Source organism: Suricata suricatta, chromosome 11 (genome assembly GCF_006229205.1).
Source record: "Suricata suricatta isolate VVHF042 chromosome 11, meerkat_22Aug2017_6uvM2_HiC, whole genome shotgun sequence".
NCBI lineage: Eukaryota > Metazoa > Chordata > Mammalia > Carnivora > Herpestidae > Suricata > Suricata suricatta.
The window spans coordinates 72,170,665-72,189,346 of record NC_043710.1 but is presented as its reverse complement, the minus strand read 5'-3'; positions in this window follow the sequence as shown (position 1 = coordinate 72,189,346).

Below are 18,682 nucleotides of genomic sequence, written 5' to 3'. Positions count from 1 at the left end.
AGGTCCAGCCAGCAACCCCCTTCTCCCCCTCACCACCCAGGAATGGACAAGCAGCAAACCTTGGGGGATCTTTCAACTTGCAAAGCCCTCCCATCGCCTGCTCATCTCATAGCCAACACCATGCAAAGGCCTCCTAACAGACCCCCCCCAGGACCCCCAAGTGCAGAGCGCGTGGTCTCTGAACTCCCCTCGGGAAATAACCTATGCAAATACACAGCAATTTAATGGTGGCATGAGCAGTATTCCAGGACCTGAGCGAGACAGAGAACCTGTTGGAGCCCTGCTTGTCTTCCTTCAACTGCTCTCTGATGGATGACAAGCCTGCGCCCGCCCACTTCAAAGTCAGCCTTGCCTCTGCTCTTGACACCCCACAGCTTGGCAGCTCAGCTGACTAATGGTCCACGCAGCTGGGCCCCCGGCTTCCAGGTGACTTCCGCTACGAGCAAGCCGCAGCAGCATATGCTGGTGCTAGAATTAAGGAGCCATTCATAGGAATTCAAACTGTGACTGCATTTCCCAGCAATGAACTGTTCTGTCATTAACATGCCTCATCAAAAATGAGAGTGGTGTTCCCTGGGCTTGAAGGGCCTGGAATGTTTCTGTTAAGAGAAACTTTACAGTGTAGCCAGAACTCTGCTTGGAGGGGTGAAAGCTAAAATTTACTGAGCACCTACCCTTTCCCAGTAATCTTCATCCCCACCTCATTAGCTACATGCTTTTATCTTCATTTGACTGCTAAGGAAACAACAAGACTTGGATAATGAAACAACTTACCCAATGCCTAGATGTCAAAGCCAGGATTCGCACTCAGGTCCAGCTGAAAAGCCCATATGCCTTCTGTACCTGCAGGCTCCTTCAAGGAAGGTCTCATCACCGTCACTTGCTGAGCCCACAGTGCCTCCTCTTTCAAATGGGAGTACCTGACCTCATAGTAGGTGTGATGACCAAATGTGAAAGTGTACATGAAGGCATTTCCACAACTCCGAAGCTCTCAGGCTTGAGCTACACACAGGAGGTCAGGGATGTTAATGCCGGGGAATCGGCCTGTGTCTCCAGTGGCTGGAAACGTGGGCCACGATTTAGAATTGAAAGGCAAGTCCCCACAAACTGGGCAAAGTGGAGGGACACTGTCAGGTTTGAGTGCCTTCGCACCGGCTACGGATATATCTCAGCAGGGGGACTGGAAGTCTCAGTGATTCAGAGCCCTTCTTGTCTCAGCTCCGGGGTAAGAAGCTGGGAAATAAATCGCTTATGTGAAAGATATCTGAGTCTGAGCCTTGGGGACAGTGATTATTTTCCCTTCTGAGAAGGTAAGAGAGCGCTCCCTAATCTTCGGGAGAGGGCAGTAGGAGCAGTGAAAGCCAGTGATACTGACAAGGACAGTGTGCAAACAAGGGGGAGCCAGGAATCACAGTGGTCCAGGAGAGGGGTCACTAGGATGGGGGCCTTCCAGGAGGAGCTACGCAGGAGCAAAAGCAGAATAAATCTAGGAACCCCACTAGGACCCTGAAAGGGGACCCTTGAGACAGCAGTGTCTGGAACAAGGGCACAGGAAGGACTGAAGGATCACTTTTGGATTGAACTGTCCAGCTTAACTATGGAGAAGAAATTCTACTCATTAGGGTTGGTGGAGACTCAGCTGAATGTCAGTTTATTGAAGAAAATGGACTTTTCTTTTTAAATGCACCAAGGTTCCCTTTATGTCTACATTTTGTTTCCTTGACATGAAAGAAGTTAACCTGATTTTTATTGTGAGAATAGCAGCCAGATTGTGTACAAGGATAGGACCCCAAAATGAAACACCACCTCCATCTTTCCAAAGATAATCTTTCCCCCCCTTATAACAAAGTCAGTGCACATTTATTGAAGAAAATTAGGAAATCCAGACAAGTAAAAAGAAGGGAAAAAATATCCACTATTGCATGACCCAGAAATAGCCCCATGGTGGAATTTCTTGTGGAATTATCCTTCCACAGATTTTTCTACACACACATTTTCTAAAAGTAAGATCATGCTACTCCTGCTGATTTATTATGTGCCTCTTATTCACCTGAGTAGGTTTTAAAAAATAAATTGGTAATAATTCATTTCTAACATCATTTGTGATGGTGAGACAGTATTCCATACTATTGATGTAACTTTATGAGTCTTCTATTAGTTGAATATTTAGAGTTGATAAATGAATTTTTTAATTTGGGAGGCATATTTAAAGTAGAGCTAAAAACATAAGGAATAGCTCAAAAATATCCACGTAAAAATTATATTTTGACTACTATAAAAAATGATAAAAATTCTTACAGTCACATCTGTATGCTTATCTCTAGTTATATCACTAGGATAAGTTTTTGGGAAGTAATTACTGGCTTAAGTGGTATGCAAATTTCCTCCCCGATTTTTATCTTGAAAATATTCAAGTGTATAAAAATATCAAAGAATAGAACAATAAATATATAACCTTCACCAAAATGTATTTCATCACATTTGCTTTATCCCTTTCTGTAAATTTATATCTACAAATGTCATGACAATTCACCTAACTATTCCAGCTTGCATCTACTAAGAACGATATATTTAACCTGCTTAACCACAATGCCATTATCACACCCAAAAACCTGAATGTTGATTCAATGTTATCCAAATTTTCCCAATCATCCTCCAAATATTCTGCTAGCGGGACCCCACCCCCTTCCGAGATTCAGTGAAAAGCTATGTCTTACCTTTGATTGTCTTGTTCCTTTAGTCTCCTTTAAATCTTGGCCTTTTTTTTCTTCCATGATGTATTAGTCATCTATTGCTGTATAATAAAATAATAAATTGGGGTAAAACCACAAAACTGAGTGGCTGAAAACAACTCCAAACATTTATTATCTTGTAGTTGCTGTGGATTAAGGATTTGAAAATGACTTAGTTGTACACTTCTGATTTGGGGTCTAATATAAGATAGTCAATATTTCATCTGAGAATTCAGTGATTGAAGGCTTATTTGGGGGATCATTTCCAAGATGGCTTACTTACATGGCTGACAAGATGCTTCTAATGGCTGGCAGGATAGTTCCTTACCAAAAGTCCTCTCCATAGGAATATTTGTGCATCCTTCTCAGGTCATGATGATCAGCTTCCTCCAGAGCACCTGATCTAGGAAGGTACAAGGCAGAAGCCACAGTGCCTTTTATGACCTAGCCTCAGAAGCCATACACAGTTAATTCTGCAATACACTGTTCAATGTGGGAGTTAACTACACAAAGGTATGAGTACGAGGAGGCTGGGATCATTGGGGGCCATCTTGGAAGGTATCTACCGCATTTGACATTGACATTTTTGGGAAGGCCAGGCCAGTTGTCTTATGGGATACCCAGGTTCTGGATTTGTCTGATGGTTTCCTTCTAACTAGATGCAGATAATGTGTATTTCCCATCAAATATACTGAGAGGTGCATCCTGTCAGTTTGTTCTGTTATCAAGAACTTGCTAAGTTGGACCACTTAGTTCAGGTGGTCTGGTATGCATACCAAGTCTTGGATTCACTATTATCACATGTTGAGGCCTGGAATGATTTCTCCAGAGAAAAACTGAAGGCCTTAGTTTTGTGCTAGCAAGCTTTTAGCAACAGCAGTTATGCATATGTGTCTGCTTGTGTGTGCATAACGGATGCTGATACTGAAAGATACTCTGAACTCAAGAATGAAAATTCGACAGAACAGATATAAAAAGCATACAAAGAAATGAATGCTTTGAGGATGGGAACTGTTTCATTTTTCTATGTATTCTGGTTGCCTTTCATAATGTTGAACAAATAATAAGCAGTTAACGAATATGTGTTGAGTAAATGAAAGAACAAACCAAACAGGAAAGACAATCAGAGAAGTAGAGAGGCACTTTCTAATTTATAAAAATATAGAAACCAAACTCTTACTTTCCACCAGAATAAATGAGGAAGTCCCCGGGACTCTCACCCTACTCATTCCCCTCTCAGGGTGATGTTAGGGGCTTCTGTTCCCGTGGTCTCCGGGCCCTACCACCAAGGGCTCCGGCTCCTGACACCTGGCTCTGTCTCCTTGGTCCCTTAGAAAGCACACCACATTCTGAACCAAACTGTTCTCTTTTCTTCCATGATGATAAACTGCTGGCATGGTAACTTGAGCCTTGCTCATCAGCTTAGTCATTCCAGGAAGGAAGTCAAGTACAGAGTAATGGTATTTTCCTGATGGTGAGGGCCATGGGAAATGGAATTGCCTGTGGAAATGGAATTCTGTGTTCAGAATTACCTTCTCACATTTAATTCCATTTCCACTTTGTTTTCTCTGTGCCATATTGATTCATGAGACCTCCCTCTGAGATGCAGGGAACTGTGGTAATGTGTCCTCTGGTGAACAAATAATTAAAAACAACAGTTCTCATTTTTTAAAATTCCTTTTCTAATGTAGGAAAAGCACTGGGCACCATAGAAGTAAATGCCCTCCTCTACAAGTCAGCTCAGTGAACACTCTATCATCCAGCCAAGCCAGGACACAGTAGAAAGAAGAAAGGAAAAGGACAGGAGGAGAGGGATTTACTGAGAGCATACTGTGGCCAGAACTGGGCCAAGGACTGTTCCACAGGCAGCCAGGAAGTGCTGGGTGAGATTCTTTTTTTTTTTTTTTATGTTTGTTTATTTTTGAAGCAGAGAGAGACAGAACATGAACCAGGAAAAGGCAGAGAGAGAGGGACACACAGAATCTGAAGCAGGCTCCAGGCTCTGAGCAATCAGCACAGAGCCTGATGCGGGGCTTGAACTCACAAGCTGTGAGATCATGACCTGAGCTAAGTTGGATACTTAACTGAGCCACTCAGGCACCCCTGGGTGGGATTCTAAAGCTAGGTCTTTCTGCCACCAAGGCCAATATCCTGAACACCACATGCCACTCCAGTAAGCCTCTCTTCTTAATTTGGGGTAACAAACCTTTCACCTCCAACCTTTTTGGGCTCATCTCCCACAGCCCCACCTGCAGTAGACTACTCTCTAAACAAACCATACACTTTAAAGGCATCAAGGAGATAGCTGTATTCTCACATTTACAGCAGCCTACTCACACCAGTCAAGACATGAAAACAATTTAAATTTCTGTTGATGGACTAATAGATACGGAAATGTGGTATACACACACACACACACACACACACACACACTAGGATATCATTTGGCCTAGAGAGAGGACATTATGCTTCGTGAAATAAAGCAGACACAGAAAGACAAATACTGCACGATCTCACTTTCACATGGAACCTAAAATAATCGAATTCATTGCAATAGAGAGTAGGATGGTGGTTAAGGGGAGGGGAAATGGGGACATGTTGGTCATAGGGTACAGAGTCTCAGTTATGCACAATGAAAACTTCTGGAAATCTAACATACAGAAATGTGACTGTAATTAACAATCTTGTTTTACACACATGAAATTTGCTAAGATGGTAGACTGTAAGTGCTCTCACCACACACATAAAGAAGGAGAAGGACAAGAAGAATAAGAAGGACGAGGAGGAGGAGGAAGAAGAGGAGGAGGAGGAAGGGGGGGGAGAAGGAGGAGGAGGAGAAGGAGAAGGAGTAATAGAAGGAACATACTTCCCAGTTTCTCTCTGAGGCAACATATTTATAAGTTTCCTATGCTTTTTCAGAAATGTTATATGCATACATTACTGAATGTTTATATTTATTCTTTATTTTGTCCCCTTTATTTACATAAATAGTAGTCTTCCATACCTGTTGTTCTATAGTTTGTACTTTTCTTTAGTAATACATCTTAGAGATCATTCCAATGCAGATTATAAAGAGCCTTTTCATTCTTTTTAAAATTTTTATTTATGTATGTATTTATTTATTATTTTTATTTTTATTGAGAAAGAGCATGCACACGTGGTGGAGGGACACAGATAGAGGGAGAGAGAGGATCCCAAGCAGGCTTTACACTGCCAGCACAGAGCCCAATGTGGGGCTCCATCTCACAAACCATGAGATCATGACCTGAGTGGAGATTGAGTCAGATGCTTCACTAACTGAGCCACCCAGGTGCGTAGTGTTGCATTGTGAAACAATGCCAAAGTTTATTTCCCCGGTCCCCTGTGACATACACTGAAACTGTTTTCCATAGTTTGCTATCACAAACTACGGTACAGTGATTGACCTATTACAGTTTGCACGAGTGTGTCCCTAAGACAACTTCCTGAAGGAGGAATTGCTAGATTATGCAAAGGTGCATTCGTGATCATGAGTGATCTCCCCAGCTGTCCTCCATAGGGCTTGTGCCAGCAAACCTGAAAGGGCTTTTTTCCGACACTGTTGCCCACACAGTATCATATACATGCTTTAATCATTGACAATTTGATAGGCATAGAATCAGACTGTACATTCCAGGTTTCTATGCCTTTCCTTAGCACTTCCTTCTGTCTTACACACCCTTCTCCCTCTGACCAGTGACCTTTTTATCTAATCTGAGCACTGCCCGAAGGCATTCTGTCTGAGAGGACATCTCCACTTTCCACAAGCATATGGAATGCTCCCACGACACTTTAATTTTTCTCTGCTATTTCACCTTCCACATTATTTGTTCAGGTGTCCATCGCCCTCTCCAGCTTACTCACTTTGGTGTCCTCCACACCCAACAGACCTAGCTGATATGTACTCGCCTAATGAATCTAAAAAATATTTCAGTTCCATATCGGTTGGTGACAAAATTGACAATCTACAATTTTGCACTCTGAAGGAATTTCTCCTCTGTGACACTCCTGGGTGACACCTTGCACACTGGAACCTCTCTAAGTCAGGATGCTCCTCTGTTTTGCTACTGAGCCCATCCGTTCCTCACAGAGAACAGGGAGATGGAAAGAACCGTGGACTTGATCATCAGACCAGACTCTGAGCTTCCTGGGGTTCATCAGACCAGACTCTGGCTTTGACTTCTGAATGCACGTGAGCAAAGTTGGAAGAATACTGAATCTTGAGCTGTCATGCTCATCCTCTCAGGACCTAACCAGATACGTGTTGAAAGTTTAATATTTCAGTCGTGGAAAACTTCCCTCAATCTTCCATGCAAATCTAGGTTGCTAAAATGAGGGGTTATATTATCACCAGACAGAACAAGTCAGATTTCTTTTAAATGAAAGCATGGAGCTTGTTTGTACATGGAATATGAACTTTAGGTTCATGAGAACAACTCCTCACAACTCTGAGAAGGAAATGAATATAAATATATCACCAAGTCTGCCATTTTTTCTCATTGATGTGACACATCTTCCTATGGCCCACCTCTCAGCTGGGTTAAAGAAGAGGAATAATGATGAATCACATCTACTTTCCTTAATTTCATTGTTTTTCATCATAAGCAATTTATATGAGGACTGACATTAATTTAGCTTCATCTATCATGTAGTTCAACATTTAATCTAGTCCCATGCATCAGATAAGAATATTGCATTCTGAATTCTGGAGTTCTTACCTTGAGTGAAAAAAGAGGTCATAAATCAAAGACAGCACTGATGTCTCTTCCTTTTGTTTGCTACTCCATCAATTACAGGTAGATACTGGCTTCCAGAAAGTTCAGGAGAGAGGACTGCCAAGATCTATGGGTTTAGACCTCATCGTTGGAGATGTGTGACCCATCTCTCAATTCCTAACAACCCACAACATAAGAAGCCTTTTCTGAAGAATATTTATCAGGAATTCTAGAAACCCTCAGTTTGCATCAGCACTATTTCTCATATTTCTTCAGATTGTGTTGTGGAGTCCTGTGTTTGATCCACAATCTAGGCCAACACATCCTGACTGTACAACTTAGGAGAGCCACCTAGGAGGCCGAGGTCTGCAGCACTTTCTCAGTTACCCTGAATGATACCAGCACCTGCCTGTGTGCCCTGTCCACAGCCTTCTTTCCCAGAGTTCAGAACATGTGACGCTCAGATGTAGCCCTTGCCCTGCCCCACCTGTGGCCAGTGGTCATGATTTATGAGAACAGACATCTTACCGTTATTCTAAAACAAGGTCTGCCTTTCTCTTTTCTTTAAAATTTTTTTAAATATTTCTTTTTTAAATGTTTGTTTATTTTTGAGAGAGAGAGAGAGAGGGAGAGGGTGAGAGAGCAAATGGGGAAGGCACAGAAAGAATAAGACACAGAATCCAAAGCAGGCTCCAGGCTCTGAACTGTTAACACAGAGCCTGATGCGGGGCTTGAACTCACAAACCATGAGATCATGACCTGAGTCAAAGTCGGACGCTCAACCAACTGAGCCATCCAAGAGCCCCTCTTTTTCTTTTGTAAAAATTTTTAATGTTTATTCATTTTTGAGTTACAGAGAGAGACAGAGTGTGAGTGGAGGAGGAGCAGAGAGAGAAGGAGATACAGAATCTGAAGCAGGCTCCAGGCTCTGAGCTGTCAGCATAGAGCTTGACACAGGGCTTGAACCCACAAACTGTGAGATCATAACCTAAACCAAAGTCAGAGGCTTAACTGAACCACCCAGGCACTTCTGCCTTTCTCTTGATGGGTCTGTAGCTGTGGCCTCGTCATGCTCTCTGATTCAGGTTGATGAGTGCTCTGAAAGTTCTTTTTGTTCTTGGTATTTCCAGCGGCCCAGCCTAGGGGCTGAGGCTCACCCCTGCACCAGAGGCTTTTGCCTGGGCCTCTGATTCTTACTGCCAACCACATTTGAGTTTCCTGTCCTAGTCTGCCACTTGGAGTGAGGATATCCTGTAAATCTCTGAGACTGAGACACTGGCTCTCAGTCTTGACCTGTACCTCTCACCATTGTCCCTGAATACCCGGTTCTAGGTATTGAGTGTACTTTTCCCCAGTTTTATTAATGCAGCAATGTCTGCCTCACTCTGCCCAACACCCCCACCCCCCGCACCGTGAGCACCAGTAGCCTTGAAGAGTTCATCCAGACCCTGTTCTGTCTGTCTTCTTCAGCTGTGGTTAAGCCATATTTATTCAGTGAGATCATGATAGATCACAAGAGTCCTACCTAGTGGTATACTTACAAACTTTTTTGTATTTAACTGCTATTCCTCCAAATAAGACATGTTCAAGTTGGAAAGAAAAAACAATAAAGAAGTAGATAAAGTCAAACATGGAGGGTCTCTCCCTACAATTACAATCCACCCCTTTCCCCAAAGGGGAAAATTATGTAATGTATCTCTGTGTAAAAATTGTGTAAATGTATCTTCAAACTTTGTATCATGTATATACACATTATAAATAGATGAACATATGTATGTACATGGGAGATATAATATATAGGGATCTTCAATCTGTTGCTTCTCCATTTCACTCTATGTTACAATCCACGTTAGTATATAGATCTACTGATGCTTTTGAACGCCAACACAGTATCCTATAATTTGTAGGTATAGCTTTCTATGTTACCTTGATTCTGTTGATATATACTTAACCTGAATTTTTTAACACTACAAATAAGAAGACATTATACATTATTACATCAAATGCTAAAGATATTCCACAAGTTAAATCATTAGACATATATGTATACAATTTTGATAAACGCTACAAAATTATCCTACGAGTATTTTCTAAAAACTTGCATTTCTACAATAGTGAATGACAATGTTCATATCCTTGCCAATATTGGGTGCCTTCAAGTTTTATCGGTTTGCCAATTTAGTGAGTTAAAATGGTATCTCTGTAATTGGTATTTTTTTAAATTTTGGTCTGAATATTTTTTCAAATGCTTACCAGTCATTCTATTTCTTCCTCTGTGTGTTGTCTATTTGACCTTTTGTTTTTACACTTTTATATATAACTTTTTTATAAACCACCATTTAGATATTATCCCTTTTCAGATGCATTGCAAATATTTTCTCCCAATCTGTTGTTTGCTTCTTAAACTTTATTCATAATACATTTTACCAAACAAAGGTTTTAAATTTGTATGGGATTAAATCTGTCAATATTTTCCTTGAAGGCTTTTGGATTTCAAGCTATTCTTAGAAAAGCCTTCCCCATCCCAAATTATAAAAATGTTCTTTATTTCCTCTGGGTCTTATAGTTCTGCTGTATGTTCAGTTCTGTAATTCACATTTGCATATGGTATAAGTGAGGGATCTTACTTACAATTTGCTAAATATGCTGTTGTTTCTTTACTTACAGTAACAGATTTTTTATTCTAAATTCTAAATACGTATGACTCTGTCCTTGGACTTGTTTCTGGTCCATTGATCTACTTACATATTACGGTAGTAGGCTTTATGTGAACCCAAGATTAAATGACTCATGCTTTATTAAGAGAGAATGGTTGCCCTTAGTTTATATTTATATCATACTAATAAGTACAAGCTTAATGCTCAAAGAAAATTTTTAAAAGAGGGTTTGAAAGTGGCTTTCTTTAACACTGGTCCTTTGGGATCTACCCTTCTTTAGGAGAGCATAAGAAAAAGAAATTATTTGAATTTAAAATTTGAGGACAACTCCTCCAGCTTCCCTATAGTCTATTAAAAAGTCCCCAAGAGTTCCACTCATTCATTCATCCAGTTTACATATATTGCACAATTACTATATACCATGTATACTGTGTTAAGCACAGGAAAGATAAAACCAGACACACACCCTGCCCCCAAACAATTTACAGCCTCACTAGGGGACACATAAATATAAAAAAGTATTGGTTTAAAAGGTATGAAGAAGGTAAATACAGGATAGAGCCATGATCCAAAGTGAGGGTGGATGAACCCAGGGGAGGGAAGCGGGTACACAGCTGGATTGTAAAGGGTGGACAGGAGCTCCCCAGGTGGCAGAAAGCAGGCCAGCTGATCCAGCCCAGCTAGCACTGACACAGGTCAGCCTAGGGCACTGAGATAATGGCGAGGGCTCCCAGGGGCAGGAGGAAAGAGGAAGTGCAAGATGGAGCAGCGGATGATGCCTTTTTTGGAAAAATCACTTTGATTGGAGTATGAAAAATAGATTAGAAGAGAATGAGGTGAGAATGAATGGAGACATTCAGGAGATTGTTGCAACATCTGGACTATTGTGAGATGGATAGATATATGTAGTGATATATGTATGTATAGAGTGATACATCCATGTATACAGTGTATCTATACACTTGTCTGTAGAAGGATTGAAAGAGACATGTTTACAGGTCATGTAATGGGTTAAATAGCCATGTTGTTGTCCCTTCAAGTCACGTTAATAGTGATTCATTATTTAAAAAGGCAAAATAATTAATCCACACATTCACTGGCAGCCTATTAAGAGACTTTTATTGATAATGCAGTGGACCAGGCAGCATAGTAGGTATATAAACAGAAAATTGGGCAACTTTTATGTTGCTTACAAATAAATTTCTAAAAAATACATTTTTGAGTCATTAAGAAAAGGGAGACTTAATCTTGGGCTACATTTTTTAAATTTATTTTTATTTTTCATTTTTAGAGAGATAGAGCAAGTGGGGGAGAGAGATAGAGAGAGAGAGAGAGGGAGAGAGAGAGAGAGATATTCCCAAGCAGGCTCCATACTAAGTGTGGAGCCCGACACGGGGCTAGATCCCTTGACCCTGAGATCATGACCTGAACCAAAATTAAGAGTCTATCCAACTTAATCTTCTCCCTGACTAAACTTTTGAGAGTGACCATCCAACCTGTTGATATCTAAAACATGATATTAGGTCCAACCAGTTCCAAGCAGTGACTCTAACTGTGGTTTGGGGATAACTGGTCAGGTAAACAGTACCCTTCAAGTACTCTTGAAAGGGGTTCTGATTAGTTTGGGGTAGAGGGTGTTCCCCCCACTTATACAGCAGAAGTCTGGAAGCTAAGATGCTTGAAAAGAGTTCTGGATGGGCTAGTTGGTTTAGCCTCTGACTCATCTCAGGTCATGATCTCACAGTTGGGTTCATGAGTCCTGCATCAAGTTTCCTGCTGTCAGTGCAGAGCCTCCATTGGATCCTCTGCCCGCTTCTGGCTTCACCCCTCCACAATATTCTCTCTCTTTTTCTCTCTCAAAAAAATGAGCATTACAAAAGGGAGAGAGAAAGAAAGCGTCATCCTTATTTCTCCCAAGATATACCCATTGTCCCTCTGCATTTCCCTATGGGCTGAAAAAGAACAGGTGTATTTCCTATTGCCTTAGAAATTTTTACTTTGGCTTCATCCAAATTTATATTTTCTATTCACTTAATATCAAGTTGATCAGTTGATGTTTGGAGAGAGTCAAAGAAACTCCCCCTGATCTTGTAACATGTAGAATAAAAGCTCAGACCCAGCTGGAAAGTTGTCAGTGATTCATAGGCAGGTAGCATCCATCTCAAGATACTAAAGCTCACAGAAAGAGAATGACACAGGAAATTTGAGGCTAAATTGAATGGGAGAGTCATTGGGTATGTTGGGTTCTTCTGTCTTTCCTGATGATGATTCTGTCACTTGTTATGGGAGGTGGTTGTTATGGTGACAGCGTGGAGGAAGGGAAGTGAAATGTGGTAAGGTAAGAGAGCTTTGGGCATGTTTGTACGTATTTATCTTGCTCAAGTCTTAAGACATACATAGCCTGCTGCCACCACGAGGCCAGAGATACCTAGGGTTGGTTCCTCCCTGTCACTGGCCACAGGCATCCTTGCTGAGTCTGTCCCACTGTGTCTGACTCACTGTACTCACTTTCAGTGACTTTTCTCTCCAGGTTTGTTATCCCGTGATGACAAATCATTTCTCTTTGCAAGATGAAGGAAATTATGTGATTTGCAACCATTATTAAGGAAGAGAAATGGCCAAAGGAACATGGGAGTTTTCATACCCCATGTCAGGATAGGTTTCCCTGCTGAAGTAGAGCCTTCCTTTAGAATGTATTCATCAACAGCAATGTGCAGGCTCAGTCGGGGTGATGGAGATACAGAAGGTGACTTGGAAACTGCAGTTTGGGCAAACATTAAGAAGGTTCTGTTTTGGGGGGCATCCTGGTGGCTCAGTTGGTTGGGCGTCTGACTCTTGATTTTAGCTCTGGTCATGATCTTAGGGTCTTGGGATTGGACTGTGCATCTGGCTCTGTGCTGAGCATGGAGCCTGCTTGGGATTCCCCCTGACCCTCTCTTTGTCGCTCTTTCTCTCTGTTCCCTCCTCTCCCTCTAAAAAGAAGGTTTTGTTTTCTAAGCTTCCAGTTACTGTGCTATTGAAGAGCAATTACTCTCTGATTAGGGGTTCTTGGAAGGGAAGAGTCCCCTTAGAGATAATCTGATTTGATAATAAAACAAAGTTAAGAATATTTTGAAGAAAAAAATGTTTGCATGGAGGCAATCTAAATGAATACCAATATTGGTATAGCTCTTAAACAAATAGGTATATTATGAAATATTTACACAATGGGGCTTCCAACAATACAGACTTTATTTTCAGGAGTCACTTGCTACCTCTTAATGGATGCATGGCTAATTAGTCTAATCTTAACACCAGCTCCCGTGGTATGGGGCAGATGTAATTGTTCTTGTTTCACAGATGGGGAAACTGAGACTTGGAGGGAGTCCCAGATTCTCCCATGTGAACTCAGTTAGGGTGGATTCATGTAGATAGTTATGCAAGTTACTTAACTTGAGCTTCTGTTTCTTCATCCATAAAATGGCAGTAATAACCCCTAGCCCACAGAAATAGTAAAGGTGAGTTTAAAGCCCTCCCACAGGATCTACCCTGCAGCCTGAACTCAAACAATGATAATTAACTTTGTAACTATTGCTGGGGTCTTCCTCCTCCTCTCCCTCACCGTCACTGACTCTCTCTACCACAGACGTGGTAGAAACCAAATTATTGGGGGTCTAGCAGGCAAACCCAGAAGTGAAGAGTTTTCTCCTTGTTTTGACGTCCTTTCCTCAGGACCTTGAGCTGCTCAGAGGGCGGGGACCACTTGTGACTCCCATCTGTACCTCCTTCTCCAAGGAAAGGTAAGGCAGTCTGTGAAAGGATCGCTGAGTGGAGCTGACTTGGCATGTGGCAAATCAATGCCACCACCCCTCTCTCTGGCCTGGCCTGTTGCTTGGCTGTGCACACTGGCCACCTGAGGTAGGTCATTGGCAGACTGCTTTGTTTAGCCGGGCTCTTGGTTGAGCTAGCTTCAGGGTGGGGTCAGCCATCATGTATGGTTTGGCCTCATCCAAGAGCATTACAAGTGGCTTGTTGCCTCCAAGCTTGTACCTTACTGCTATAAAAGAAAGCGCGCTGATGCGCCATGAATATATTTCAGATCGTCTTTCAGATTTCAGATAACTTGTCACCGTACAATTTTCCAAAGAGAAGACACAGAGAACTTTTTCACTGTCCCAAACTGGAAAAACAAAGAATTGTCTTACTTAGTCTGCCTTCGAACAGAAAAGCATTCTTGAAAATTTTATATTTAACCATCTGAACTAATTGCTAAGGTAATTCGGCCAGCCAATAGATCTTTCACATTTACTGTCACCGTGCATTTTTCTTCCCACTAGTCCTCCTGAGACACCGTATGCTTGTTTCTACAAGCCTGTGGTCCCAGGGATGTGTGACTTCTTTAGAAGTCAGTCTGTAAGTTTATAAGAAAATCAGCTTCAATTCCAGCTTCAGTTTTCAACTCTGTCTGCCCTTTAGATTCGCCGGAGAGCTTTAAAGCCCAAACCAACGCCCATCTCACCATCAAGCCAGTAAGTCAGCGTAGCTGGGCATTCACAGTTTTTCCTAACCTTGCAAGTGATGTTAATATGCAGCAAAGATTGAAAATTACTCCTCATCTTTTAACAGATACACCCAATTTCTCTTTGAATGATTTTTTTCACTGCTTCCAAAATTTATATCTATCATCAAAAGACAGAAATGTAACACTTTTGAAAACACACACCAAAATAAATAAATAAATAAATAAAGTGCTACAGTTTCCCAAAGCAAGTCCTAAATTGTTTTGAACCATTCTTATTAGAATAAACATGTTCCTTCTTAGGGGACCATTTAGAAAAACATAAAACTTGTCACTTGCTCATTAATTCTTCTGTTAATGAGATTTGGGCTGCTAAGTTTTTGGCGATTGTAAAATGCTATAAACATTTATATGCAAGTCTTTGTAGAGTCGTAAGTTTTCATGTATTTTGCATAAATACCTAGGAGGAGAAGAGCTGAATTTTAAGACTATTTATAATAAAAAATGAAAGCTATGTATAATAATGTAAACTTGTGAGAAACTGCCAACCGGTTCTCTAATATTTAATTTCACACTCATCCACACTGCATGAGAGTTTCAGGTGCTCTACTTCCTTCTTGACGTTAGATGCTTTTAGGCTTTTTTATTTTAGCCCCTATCAAATGTAAAAAATGTGATGTAATTATGGCTTAAATGTACATTTCCATCATGATTAACGATACTGAACATTTTATCTTGATTTTTAAAAATATTTTTATTTATTTTGAGAGAGAGAAAAAAAAGAGGAAGAGAACAAATGGGGGAGGGGCAGAGAAAGAGGGAGAGAGAGAGAATCCTAAGCAGGCTCCAGGTTTAGTGCAGAGCCTGATGGCAAGGCTCGATCCCATGACCTGAGCCAAAATCAAGAGCTGGACACTTAACCAACTGAGCCACCCAGGCACCCCCATTTTTTGTTGTCTTTTATAGGCCATTCATGTACCTTCAATTGCAAAGTGACTATTCAAATCTCTTGCCCATTTTTTAGGTAAGATTTTATTTTGAGATAATTTTAGATTCACATGCAGCTGTAAGAAATAATACAGACATCCTGTATACCTTTTACCTAGTGTACCCTGTTGTTCATCTTGGTAACCCCATTGGTAACATCTTGTAAAACTATGGGCAATATCACAACCAGTTACTGACATTGCTACCATCCGTCACATTCAGATTTACCCCTTTGTCCATATACGCATTTGTGCATCCGTATTAGTTACACACGAGTTTATAACACGTATACACTGTATTCCTGTGTTCATCCTCACAGTCATGATCCAGAACAGTTCCATCATCACAAGGAGCCCTCATGTTGCTCTTTCATATCCATATCCACCCATCTCTAAACTCTGCAACCACTAACCTGTGTCCATTTATAAACTTTGTCATTTAAAAAATGTTGTAGAAATGGAATTATACAGTATATAACCATTTGAGATGATTTTTTTTCACTCAGTATAATCCCCTGGAGATTCATCCAAATTGTTGTTTGTATCAATAGTTTTTTATTGTTGTTTTTTTTTAATAAGTAGTATTCCATGGTATGGTGGTATCATGGTTTGTGTAACCATTTACCCACTGAAAGACATCTGGGTTGTTTACAGTTTTTCATTATTACGACTAAACTAAATGATCACTCATGTTGACAGGGTTTTTGCTGGGTCATATGGTAATTACATGGCTTGTTTATATGGAAATATAAACTATTTTCCAGAGTGGTGCTATCATTTTACAATCCCACTAGCAGTGTATAAGGGATCCAGCTTCTCTGCACATTCACTGACATTTGGTGTTCACTAGTTACTGTTCTGATAGGTGTGTGGTAATATATAATTGTGGCTTCAGTTTCATTGCTCTAATGGCTAATGATGTTGAACATTATTTTCATGTGCTTATACGCCATTTGTATATCCTCTTGAGTGAAATTTCTGGGTTTTTTAATGTTTTAATTGAAATGTCTAGTCTTTGTTGAGTTTTGAAAGTTCTTCATATATGTTCTCAATACTAGTCCTTTGTCAGATGTATGGTTTGCAAATATTTTGTCCCGGTCTATAGCTTATCTTTTTATCCTCTTACCCCGATCTGTTACAGAGCAAAACTTTTCCACTTCGATGAGTCCAATTTACCCATTTTTTTTCTTTAATGGATTGTGCTTTTGTTGTCAAGTCTATGAACGGGTTACTTAGTCCTACATCTCAAATATTTTCTTTTTTTTTTCTAAAAATAGTTTTACATTTTACATTTAACTCTGTCATCAATTTTGACTTAATTTTTATATAAGGTAATGAGGTTTAAGTCAAGATTCATTATTTTCTTTTTTCTATTTTTTATTGAGTTAACCATATTTTTGTCATTGAATTGTATCTATTCTTTATGTATTCTGGATACAATTCCTCTGTCAGATATATGCATTGTGGATCTATTTCCCAAGCTACTTATTTTTTTTTTAACAATATCTTTTGATGAACAGAAAAGGTTAATTTTGATAAGGTCTGATGTACCATGATGAAGACTATGGCTCTTTTTTAAATAAAATTTAATTTTATGTCATTTTATTTTTGAGAGAGACAGTGCAAGCCGTGGAGGGGCAAAGGGAGAGGAAGGGAATTTCAAGCAGGCTCCATGCCCAGCATAGAGCCCATTGCAGGGCTTGATCTTATGACCATGAGATCATGACCTGAGCTGAAATCAAGAGTCAGACATTTAACCAACTGAGCTATCCAGGCACCCCCTTGTTAGTGCTTTAATATCTCAGCTAAGAAATCTTTGATTACTACAAGGGCATGAAGACATTCTCCTGTGTAACCTTATAGAATATTTACCATTATGTCTTTTATATTTAATGCTGTAATCTATTTTGAATTATTTTTGTGTATGAAGGGCAGGATTGAAGAGGTTGTTTGCCCCCTCCCTTTTGATATCCAGTTTTTCCAGCACCATTGGTCAAAACTAATCTACTTTCCTTTGAATTGACATGGTGATTTGGTTAAAAATTAATTTACCATATATGTATTATTTCTTGACTCTATTCTGTTCTATTTATTTATTTGCTTATCCTTATATCAAAACCACACTGCCACTAATAATGTAGCTTTATAATATATCTTGAAATCAGATCTTGTTAGTTCTCCAACTCAGTTCTTTTTTCAAAATTAGTTTGGTTATTCTACATCACTTGCATTTATATATGTTTTATAATCATATTGCCAGAATCTTCAAATAATCTTGCTAGAATTTTGATTGGGATTTCATTGACTCCATAGATGAATTTAGGAAAATAGATATTTAAATATTTTTTAATCCATGAACATGGTATATCTCTCCATTGATTTTGGTCATCTTTAATTTATCTCCGCAGTCTTTTGGAGTGTTCAGCAGAGAGACTTAGTACATCTTTTGGTTGATTAATTCTATATTTGGTTATTTTTGTGGTATTGGCATTGTTTTTATTTTTTTCAATTTATTATTGCTAGTGTTACAGAAAAGCTATAGTGTTGTTGTGGTTGATTTTTAATTTACCCTGCAACCTGTGACCTTACTAAATTTACTTACTAATTCTGGTAGCTTTGTTTTCTTTTGTTATTCTTTCTTAAGCTTATTTATTTATTTTGAGAAAGACAGAGAGACAGAAAGCATGAGTGGAGAAGGGCAAAGAGAGTGGGAGAGAGATAATCCTAAGCAGGTTCCACACTGTCAGTGCAGAGCCTGATGCAGGGCTTGATCTCATGAACTGTGAGATCATGACCTGAGATGAAATCAAGAGATGCTTAATCGACTGAGTTACCCAGGTGCCCCTTGATTTTTTTAAAGATTTTTTATTGTTTTCTACATATAGGATCATGTAATCTGAGAACAAGTAGAGTTTTACTTTTTTTTCTTAATATGTGTCCTTTGTTTCTTTTTCTAACTTATTATAATACTAGACCTTTCAGTGAAATATTGAAAGAAGTGTTGAGAGCATACATACATCTTTGTTCCATTTCAGGGAAAAAAACATTAATGATTTCAATGTTAAATATGCTATCA